This window comes from Hipposideros armiger, unplaced genomic scaffold (assembly GCF_001890085.2).
Source record: "Hipposideros armiger isolate ML-2016 unplaced genomic scaffold, ASM189008v1 scaffold_874, whole genome shotgun sequence".
NCBI lineage: Eukaryota > Metazoa > Chordata > Mammalia > Chiroptera > Hipposideridae > Hipposideros > Hipposideros armiger.
The window spans coordinates 125858-136979 of NW_017732224.1; the positions used below are offsets into that span (position 1 = coordinate 125858).

General features: G+C 35.2%; 1 protein-coding gene across 1 annotated transcript in view; it reads left to right on the top strand.

Annotated features, from left to right (window-relative positions):
* Positions 1–1979: 1979 nt before the first annotated feature.
* The window catches only part of POU1F1 (POU class 1 homeobox 1), a 39447-nt gene continuing 30304 nt past the window's right edge, over positions 1980–11122 (top strand). Inside the window, exon 1 of the mRNA XM_019629864.1 lies at positions 1980–2361. The gene's annotated coding sequence lies outside the window, so the exon portion shown is untranslated. The remainder of the gene's footprint in view (positions 2362–11122) is intronic.

Sequence of the window (11122 nt, forward strand, 5' to 3'; positions counted from 1 at the left end):
TAAATTTTAGCATTAAGCAGTTACCAACGACCACAACATTTCGTTAGTATCAGGCAATATTAACTAATAATATGAACAGTAGATTCAAATGATTTAACATGTTGGGTAATTAGTAGCAGGAAGTTTACTTTGCTTCCAAAACATGAAGTACATCGGACTTCAGCAAAATTAAGTCCATGGGAATTATGCCGAAACCACTGTCCCTGTTAGTTCAACATTTAATAGTAATTTTGTTGTGAGCGTGCCAGTTTTCCATCTGGCTAAGATATAATTGGGAGCCATCCTGACCACCATTTCCAAACTTGGAGTCATGTCAAGGATATAGCCTTGAGAGAGTAATGCGTTGTTGCGACCATCTGCTTTGCATACTGAGTGAAGCCTGCTCAGGCCTCTATATAAACTTTTAAAATTCTGGCAGACAGGTGCAGAGATTTACTCATCTTGCAACCACTCAAGACAAGCTTCATGAGTAAATTCCCTTGCTTATTAAACCTGCTGCCTACCAATCGGGAGTGGTCTGCCTCTCTCCTTGCCCTCTGTAAACAGGGAGGGAGGGACGGGGTTGGGGCGGCAGTTTCAAATTTCACCCAGCAGACTCCCAATCCTGAGAACCAACAGGAACATAAGTCAGTATTTCAAAAAATTGAAATGCCACGAGTTTTTACTTCAATAACAATTCATTACATATTTTACAAACCTCTTGAAGGTTCTTAACAATTGTGGCCCTTGAAACTAAAGCACATAAATTAAGTAAAAAATAAAGTACATACTACTGTTCTCCTTTCTTTATTAGCAAACTCTATTCTCTTGAATTGTTTCTCTTAATAAGCTCAAGGTAAAATATGGCTATGCCTAATATTTTAAAATTAGGGCAAACTGTATGACAAGCTCTATTAATATTACTTACATTATATCTCACTGAAATGAAAAGTTATTCTTTTTTGGAGTGGGGAGAGGAGACTTTAGGTACAAACTATAGGTTTTACAGTCATCATGCAGTCATTATTTTTCTATAAAATGTAACATTTAATTTCTTGTAGAAATTACCCTTTATAAATTGGACACACATTTCCACTATAAGTTAAAATACCCACAAATGCCCCAAAGCTAAAGAATATATTAACGTATTCATAGTAAAACTATGAAAAGCTCTGAATATGTGTACCCACATTGAAATCATTCAAGCTATTCCCTTCATCTGGAATGTTCTTTCCTCTTCTTCCCTGCTGTGTATTGACTTTGTTTTGATTTCATATCCACTTGTTTATGACTTAAGTGAAGTTGTTTTGATCCAAGGGTGATTTTGTTTACATTGAGGAGGCTGTGCCAGGATGTTGTTATAAACATGTGTTGCTATTGATCAGCGCTCAGTAGGTCAGCAATTGATGGGGGACTTCCCAATAAGAAACTGGGGAGGAGCAACCATCAGGTGATGAACTTTTAAACTTTAAATACCAAGAATTTGTGAGGACTTATCAAGAGTATCTGGTGGGCAAAGCTACTCTTTGCTGATCTAAACAGTTCTCTGAAGATCTTGAGGCACTTGCTCCTCCCATGGTCAGGCTGTAAGGGTGAAACTTAGGATTTCAATAACTTAATCAGCCTATATAGCTTGATTCACCTCCTAGTTTGCTAGTCAGCTGTTTTCCCTTTGCTTCTCTCCCTCACTGCCCAATGTAATTGCTCAGCTTTCTTAAGGCGACACGCATACCTAGCTAATCAGCAGAACACTCACTTGCAAGAAACTGAGTCAGCCCTTCCGACATCAGCAACCAGGCTGCCCTTCTTGACTGTCAGATGGCATGACTCACCCATAACACCGGGTTTGAGATAACATCATTGAACAAACTGGGCCCCAGGAAATGTTCTCCTCGAGGAGTTGCATAACTCACTCCTCTTCTTTGTTCTGCTTCTCCTTGTCTACCTGTAAAGCCTTCTGACCATTCTAGGAATGGGAAAAATGGCCCTTGAGGCAGGAGTTCGCCATCCTCTTGGAATGCCAGCATTCTGAAAAAACCGGCTTTTCCTTCCACCAATTTCCTCTCTCGATTTTTTACTGTTTCAAGTGGCAGGCAGCCGGACGTTAACACTGTGACAAGGCTACTCTTGATCTACCTGGAGTGGTGTAAAATAATTCAGCAGTTTCTGGGCGAGAAGGGACATGTGTTTCCTGGTGGAGCTACTCCTAGGAGGCAGTGGTGCAATGGAGCAATTACCTTCCGAGCAACCCACCTTGCTGGCAAACACTGGAGCCCTTGCCTGCTAAGCTACGTGACCCAGGAGCGAGGGAACTAAGCCTTCAGCTGACACGCAGCATTTAGTTGGAGGGATTGACTCTACCAAGAACCAACTCTTAGAAAGGTACACCTCAACTAAATTTGGACTTAATTTCTTTCATTTTCTCTTTGCTGGAACAATAGCGTGATTATCTATCATCGGTTTGGAGTGTATTTCTTTATTGGTTCATTAAGAGACATTATCCTATATGCTATGGGCTTGTGAAATATTACTATAAATTATAATTCCCACAGTAAACCAGTGTTGAATAAATTATTGGCAAAGACAATCTCAATCTCTGAGTATAATTTGCCCCAGATAAAACATTGCCAAATTTGTGAATCCTACTAATTATGAACAAGTTAGTTCTCTGCCTTTAAAAGTGTTATTGATAACATAGCCTCTGAATTTAGTTATCTTAAACAATTCTTTCTCCTTTCCTTGAATTCTGAGAGCATTTATTGACTGTGCCTTCTCCTTGGAAGTTAGCTTATGTTGGTTTGTACTATTAGAGAGTTTTTATAAGTGTCATCTCTCTGAAAAGACTTCATACTCCTAGATTGCAGGAGCTGAGACTTATAACTGTTTGTATCCTCTGGGCTTCATGTGGTATTCATCTGTGATTATTGGAAGTCAGAGGAATTTTGTACTGATTAAAATTTTGAGGCTTCATTAAATTATTTGTATGATGATTGGTAGGGCGAAATGACAAATACCACAAATAGACATGCACATACTATCATTGTACTTTTGTTCATGCAATTTCTTTATGCGATTTGAGGGAAAAAGAGATAAAAGATAAAATTTGTATTTTAGAGCAAGACTGGCAAATTGTTTTTGTAAAGGGTCAGATAATAAATATTTTAGATTTTGTGGGCTATATCATTTCTGTAGCAACTGCTCAACTCAGCTATTATAATGTGAGAACATTTATAGACAATTCACAGAGAAATGAGCCTAGCTATGTTCCAATAAAACTTTATTTTCCAAAACAGGAGTCAGACCAGATGCAGCTGCTCAGATATACAGGGTTTTTCTAGTGTGGTGTTCTACAGTGTTGATCAGGATATATTAAACTAAAAAACATACATCTTATTTCATTTGTACTTAGTGAGACAGAATAAATAAACCAATATTCACTCAGAGTTTGTTTTTCTCACATACTCCCTGATATCCAGCAAACTGTATGCTGGAAAACACATTTTATGTAAGCTTTGGTGTTGCAAATTTTGAAAATACTTTGTAGTACAGCATAATTTTTTTTTGTTTTAAAAGTGTTATTATATCCTCTCATGTATCTATGGTTTAAGTGGTAAGATTATTTAGATAAAAAAATAAGTGTTACATTATTATTAAGAATTGAAACCAACAGTTATCATTTACTCATGATTCAAAGATAATTTTAAACAGTTTAATCATGAAGTATGATTTTTTTTATTAATCAATAAATACATTTTGGGATCTCCTAAACAAATGCCTCTCTAAGGTTATTCCAGGCACCAGGAAAAACTTTGCACAACTATCTACCTTCATCCTATTTGTCCTAAAAACACATTTCATGTGCATACTTGATGCTTCTCTTTTGTGTGACTCCAGATTTTCTGAAGAAACTATAGATAGGTAGATGGATAAATAGAAAGATATACAATCATCTCTGTATAATTCATAAAAATATTGAGAATTCAAAGTCATGCTTTGAATTTTTATTTAGACATTATTAAAAATAAAATTATATTTGTTTTTAAGAGGAGTTTATTTTTCTGACAATAATCAATGTTCCCAGATAAAGCTGAACAAGTCCTTTTGTTTTCACTGCTTTAAGTGTGTGGTAGTGCCACCTGCTGGTGAGCTTTAAGCAAATGTTAGTATCATGAATAAAAGCAATGTACATGTTGGACATAGTATAAAAATGCATTGTGAGAAGCTGCAAAATTAAATTATGTTGAACATTATGCAAGGTATGAGAAGTTATTTCATCTATTTTTAATTTTATTTTTTAAAGATTCATTTTCAAAGGCAATAAAATTGCCTGAGACCTTTAATAATCTTTTTTGTAATAGTAAAACTTTCTAATGAGGAATTTATAACTTTAGGTACCAAAATTGTGTTTACTCAACTTTTTTGTTTGCCGTTTTTCTAAAATTTCTTTATACTTTTCAGTTTACTCAGAATATTCAGAACACAATTTATCTGATGCATACTCATTGATGCAAACATACGTTCAATCAGCTTTCCACTCTATTTCCCAAGTCAGCTGATGAACCATCACTATGTGCTGTAATCACAGTATTTCACAGTATTATCCTGTCTCTTCCCCTCCAATTTCCTTTTTTTTTTTTAACCTTTTGAATTCATGGAAACTGCCTAAACAATTTTGAAACATTTAAACTGCTTAAAATAAAATTTTAAAATAATATTGAAAGTATTACTGTCAGCTTGCAAAAAGGAGTGTAATTTAATGCTAGAATGTTGGTAGTGGAAGAAGAGCAGACAGATCTCTCTGCCTTAGAAAGTTTTTCTTTCTTTTTTTTATGAATGAATGAACCCAAAGTTTTAGCACCATGTATTAACTCTGTAACTGACTCCAACCTTCATTCACCCCATTCCTTCAACACTTTTTGGATAACAGTGAACTGCTTTTTCCTGGGCCAGAAAAGTAAGTAGAGAAGCAGATGCACCTTGAAGGTGCAATTGAGTAGTAGACAAAGTTTATACAAATGTAGGAGTCCCTTCACATCCACTTTCTGAGCATCTCTAAAAATCCCCTCTGGCAAACATCCCCCACCCAGTATCTGTCTGTGTCTTCATGCAGCACTCTAGCTACACAACGACTGCCACTAAAATACTGAATACATGGGATATTGACTGCCCCCCTTAATGTGATCTTCAGTACACAGCAGGTCCTGGAATAATGTTGTTTCGTTCAACATTGTTCCATTATAACATTAATGAGGTGCTCTAGGAACTTAAATCTTGTTTATATCAATTAGTCTATGGTAAAATTGGTTTTGTTATATGTTGTTTCACCTTAAGTTGCATAACTTATCAACAACATTAAATGAGGACCTTCCCTGGACCGAAGGCCATGGTACCCGCCTCTGCCTCCCTTCTGCTACATGGCTTTTGACATTTCTTCCTTACTTTCTTTATAATTGTTTAATTTATGTGCTTTTGCCATAAGCAACCTCAAATTCCTTTAAAAATAGTTTGAGTATAAAAAATAAATATATTCGATAAATAAATACCTGTAGGCTTTTTTTTCCCTCGAAGACCTTTTTTCTGAAAAATGATGTGTAGACCTAGTAGCTTAATGAATTTCTGGTTAAGGCTTTGCATGTTTTAGCCTTTTGAAAACTTTGCTTAAACCAAGAGTCCTATGAATATGAGCATCTTACCTACCTGATATATTAGTGCTAAGTTATGGGGAGATACTAGGTCTTGTGGGCTCCTGGAAGTCCACAATTTGTTTATTGCTTTTTCTACTCCAAATCAGAGCATGATCTGATAGGAATTTAACAGTGAAGGTGCCAGGACAACTCTCATCTTAGTTTTGTTAGCATCACAGTCCCCTTTGGCAAAACAAAGAAACAAACAGAACCTCTGTGCTCTTGCTAATGTAAAACAAATCTAATGTGATTTCTGTAGCAAAAATATTTAATGTTTTATAATGCTTACATATTCCACCAAAATGTAACAAGGCCATATAATATCTCCTGTCTCTATGGACATATATTTCTTGACCTGAGTGGAGAATACTGTATATTAATTCAAAGTATTAATCTTTCGAGGGAAACAATCATGTTTGTTGTCCTGTGTTGCTTTGTCATTAAATGACAGTCAGTGCTGGCCACCTGCTTAACCGAGCAACAGGAAAAGGGACTAATTCTTTTTGGTGCTAATTTGCTGAGGATTTGAGTTAGCATGTCAGTGAGGCAGACTTCTGTTATTTCCTTAAACAACTACTCTCTTTATGTACATTTTCTAAAAGTACCTTTTCTGTCTCTAAAGGACTGTTTTAAGAAATTGTTTCATCTGAATAAAAAACTTTCTTATCCCATTCTGAATTTGTACTTGGAGACTGCCTAACCCTTTCTTGATGACTCACAATGTAGACTGTCTTAGTGGAAATATCATTCTGTCAGAGTAAATGGGATACCTTTTGAAGAGGTGCGAATTACCAAAAGCTAGCAAAATGAGATTTAGTAAAACTGAATACTAATTTACTGAAAAGCGCCTGCTTATACAATAGAAGACTATTTACTATAAGAAGATAATGACAAATGTTCTGCTTGTGTGTTATTATTAATACTCATAATGACTAACTGGAAGTCATAGGCTAATTCAAAGACAGAAAGATGTGACTGCAATTTCTTTCAGTATGAGCGTGCTTGCAGTTGTAGTGAATGTGAATGTCCAGTAAATGTCCTGTGGCCAGATGCCAAAACTTGGGAACTTGGAAAGCACAGTAAGGGTTTCCAAAGTCATGAAGATCCTGTGCTAGAAACTACAGGAGCTCAGTGTTGGTTCATTTGCCCACCTAAGCTGAGATCAGTGCTGGTATCATTTCCTACTCTGGATACCGAGTTGGTATATAAAGTTTTAGCAATGAGTTATATTGCTTGCTAGTGAGATTATAGGTAAAGCTTATTAAATAGTTGATTGAAAGGCCAAAAGAAATGAATGATCCATAAAAAATAAATAACCAATAAGCATCCTCACTAGTAATAAAAAATAACCACATTAAAAAGCAACAGTCAGATACCATATTCTTTCTATCTACATATCGTTCAATGCTTCAAGGGTATGTTGAGAATTTCACACTAATACATAGGTAGTAAGCATGTAAATTTTGAAATCCTTTATAGAACATAATTTGGCAATACTCATCTTAACTCTGAAAGTGTTCCTATCTTTGAACAATTCATTTTCATAACATTTCATTTTTATTAGCCTAGTGACTGGTCTAAGGAAGTAATAATAGATGTTAGCAAATAGTTATATACAAAGATTTTCATTTGAGGATTATGGGCACTAAAATCTTGAAATTGTCCTAAATATTAAAAAATAAGCTAACATCAAATACAATAATATACATGAGAAAATATTATGTAGACATTTAAAATATCTTTATTAGATATTTTAAAGACATGGAAAAGTGCGCATGATATTAAATAAAGATGACATAAACATATATTGACAGAAATTATTAACCAAATTGTATTTATCTTTACTTGGCTAATTAAACACATATTTCTTAATGTTTTTGATATCTTTCCTGTCTTGGTCTTTTCTTTCTTACAAGGGCAAATGTCATTTTAGGCAAATAAATTAAACTGTAATTAAAAATTGCTTGTAGGTTTTAAATTAGAGCTCAAATACTAAATTCAATAAAATTTTACATAGCTATCACAATCTAATTAATAAAAGGAAGAAACATACCTGCTCTTTTGATCAATATGTAAAAAAAACCAATAAACAAAACAAAACAAAACAAAAAAACCCCACCTCAATCCCTAAGGCACCATAGGCAAATCTGGATAATGGATAGCTGGTTTTTATTTTGTCCCCATTAATCTTTACAAGATAAATATCATTACCCCTCTTCCATGCTTTGCATGTATCCTTAGCCCCTCAGTCACAAGCTGTCCCACCAGGATGCCCAAATTAAGTATTCCTACCATCCAATCGTAAAGTCCAAATCAATATATGCCTGTTACATGTCCAGTTGGGGTTCTGTCTATGCTATATAAATCTAACAATGTATGGTTATAATGGGTCATAACTACGTTTCTGCAACCATAACAGAGATGCATCATATAGAGCCCTATATCCTGGTTTACCCAGTTCACACCTGTTATTCAGTATAATTGCTAAGAGTATCCACTTTCCTTCAAAAGACTATCCATATTTGGATGATAAATTATATGGACATACTAATCATAAGAGAAAGAGACTGTTTTAATAAAGTTTAATGAAAAGATAACCAGTGGTTATTATCAAAGACTTACCAGTGGAGATAATTACCAAGAAGTAAGAAAGGTGTGTTCAATAATATCATGTAATATCATGTAAGCAGCTATTAATTGACCATCATGTAGGACTAGTCCTATTATTGACTTAGTGTTAAAAATGAAATTACTCAGTGCATTGTGGTCACTTACTCATTTTTGCCACTGATTAAAATAGCTTTTTGAAACTTAATTTCCTCATCTGTAAACTAAGACCAATATTTCCTGTACTAATTACCAGAACTTGATTGTATAACTTAATAAATTATGTATCCTAAGTTCATTGGTAGAGAAAATATGCAACATGATTTTACAAAAATTTGCTTTATTTTGTTACATCTATTTTGGTTAATTCTATTTTTTTTATTAATGTATCTCATTCATTTGTACTTTCATAAAGCATTATAATTTATTCTGTATCTTCATTAGAAGGCTGATTTACTTCTAACCAAAGGGGTTAAGTTTGATTTGTTTTTAAACTTCACATGAAATTATTCATTTCATTTTCAAATATAATCTTGTAGATTTTAATATTAAATATTAATTGAAGAAGGTGTAAATGTTTTTTCTCCAAGCTATGCTGTCATTAAGCGAGATAATCATTGCATTGCAAAAAATCATTTAAAACTGACAGATGTGCTTATGCCAGGATCTAGCTCCTCTAATCATGGTGGATGAAGCGAGGAGTAGGTGGAAACAGACGTGATTCTTACTTATCTCAAAGGTGTAATTAAGAAAATGTAGTAAAAACCATCATTCTGGAAAGAAGTACATATGAAGAGGTTTTAAAAGGGTGATATGATACTGACATTCTTTTAAGTTAAAAAAAATTATTAAACAAGCTCCAGCTCCCTTCTACATCCCAGATTGATCATTCATTCATTCATTCATTCATTCATTTGGATAAAGTTTGATTTGGATTTTTTCAAAGAGCTGATATTAGAAAACGGCAGTGTAATTAGGATATTGCCCTGGTGTCCATGAAGACAAGTAGGAAAGCGTCCCAATTGCTTACTGCGCTTCCTCCGACAGCCTCGGCAGCTGCTCTCAGTTGGCCTTCTAGTTTGGCCAGTGCACAGTGCCTTTTCTCCAGTTCAATTACTACCCATGCCTCAAGGCTGCATTCCAGCCTTAAGCTCTGTACATATTTCATAATGACTTCAAATTAAACAACAGCTTCTTTTTTTGCAATCTCCCTTAAATTAGTCTTAGAATTTAGGGCAAAATATTTTTTGGAGATGTTAGTTTTCATTTTCTTCTTGTATTTTCTATCTTCTCTTTCTCCACCGTTTCTTTCTGTCTCTTCAAGTACTTCCATGGCTTTTGTTGCAAGGCTTTCGGGATTGTTTCCAAAAGTCTAAAAAAAGACATGAAGAAAGGGAGATGTGAGCCTTCAAATTCTTGCAGCTGAAAAAAAATAGAGTGTTGTTGATACTTGGAGAAGAGGAGACATGCAGACAACTCTAGCAGGACTGAAGGACCTCAGAAATGATGGTCACAAGTGCTTGAGGATGGTCAGTCCACACCCAGAGCTCCGCACCAAGGATTTCTGTGTCTCAAGCATGGCAGAGATGTAACAATGAAGGCTTGAAGTGACCATGTAGGTCAAAACAAAAAAGGGATCTAAACAATAACCACTGCAACCAAATGATCATACCTTCAGAGACTAACGATGCTGAAAAAAAGTGGGGTTGGGGATCACAAGAATACCTTAAGTTAAATTTGTCACCAGCCTTAAGAGATGAGGTATTTGAGGTAAAAAGGACATGACTTACAGAAATTAGCATACATAGTATTTCTTATATAGCTAACTTTATGGATAGTCACACATTTTGAAGTTATTTCATAGAGCCTCGTGGGAAGAAATTGTGCCCTATTATGATTCTTCATTATAATGTAGAGCTCATGAGAGTGCCCGTCTAGCTCAGTCACTAGAGCATGAGACTCTTAAAGTAGAGCTCATGGGAAGAAGTTTCTTATTAACATCTAGGTGGTTTAAATATAGATAAGGCAGTGAACTCAGATTCCTTCAATGCAATTGTTTCCTACCAACCGCACCTCTGGTTGGTGGGGTTGGGGAGGAAGCCTTTTAGAATTAATATTCATTAAAGTTATGCTCTAAGAGATGACTGTTGTTTTTAAGAGCACTTGCTTTACTTTTTAGATGCTCCATTGCCAAAGTCAAATGTTGCCCTTCCTGGCTGTAGCAGGGTGGGGGTGGGGAAGGATTTCTCATATACCAAGATGCCTTTTCAAAAGGATCAGCTGGGTCCTTGCCGTGAGAGTAGAGTGTTAGGAAAGAAAATATGGAACAGGGGCAGTCAAAAGATTCATAGGCTTCCATCCAAAGCTATGTAAAGTTTGGGGTTTTTTGAGTATTTCTAACCACATCAACTACCACTCAATTTCTTTACTCAGACCTCTTTAATAAACAGTCTGAGTTCCAGCCTCCAATATCTGATCTCCCTTTCACTTAATCACTGAGTAATCTGGTTTTGTATTAGAAAACTCTTGATTTTTTTCTGCCAATATCTCTATTTTCTTCTTTAACTAACCTCAATCTTGCTTTGGGTAGCTACAGCTTCTGTTGAATAAAATATGATAAAATGTGTGGCCACTAAACCCAAGGTCCTGAATATTACTAGGGCAAACATTCACTTTTCCATACAAAAACCTAGTTCTGGTATAGACTCACTAATGTATTTACCCATTTGTTTTTATTATCTGGATATTTTCTTTCTTTTCCTTCCTTCCTTCCTTCCTTCCTTCCTTCCTTCCTTCCTTCCTTCCTTCCTTCCTTCCTTCCTTCTCTCTCTCTCTCTCTCTCTCTCTCTCTC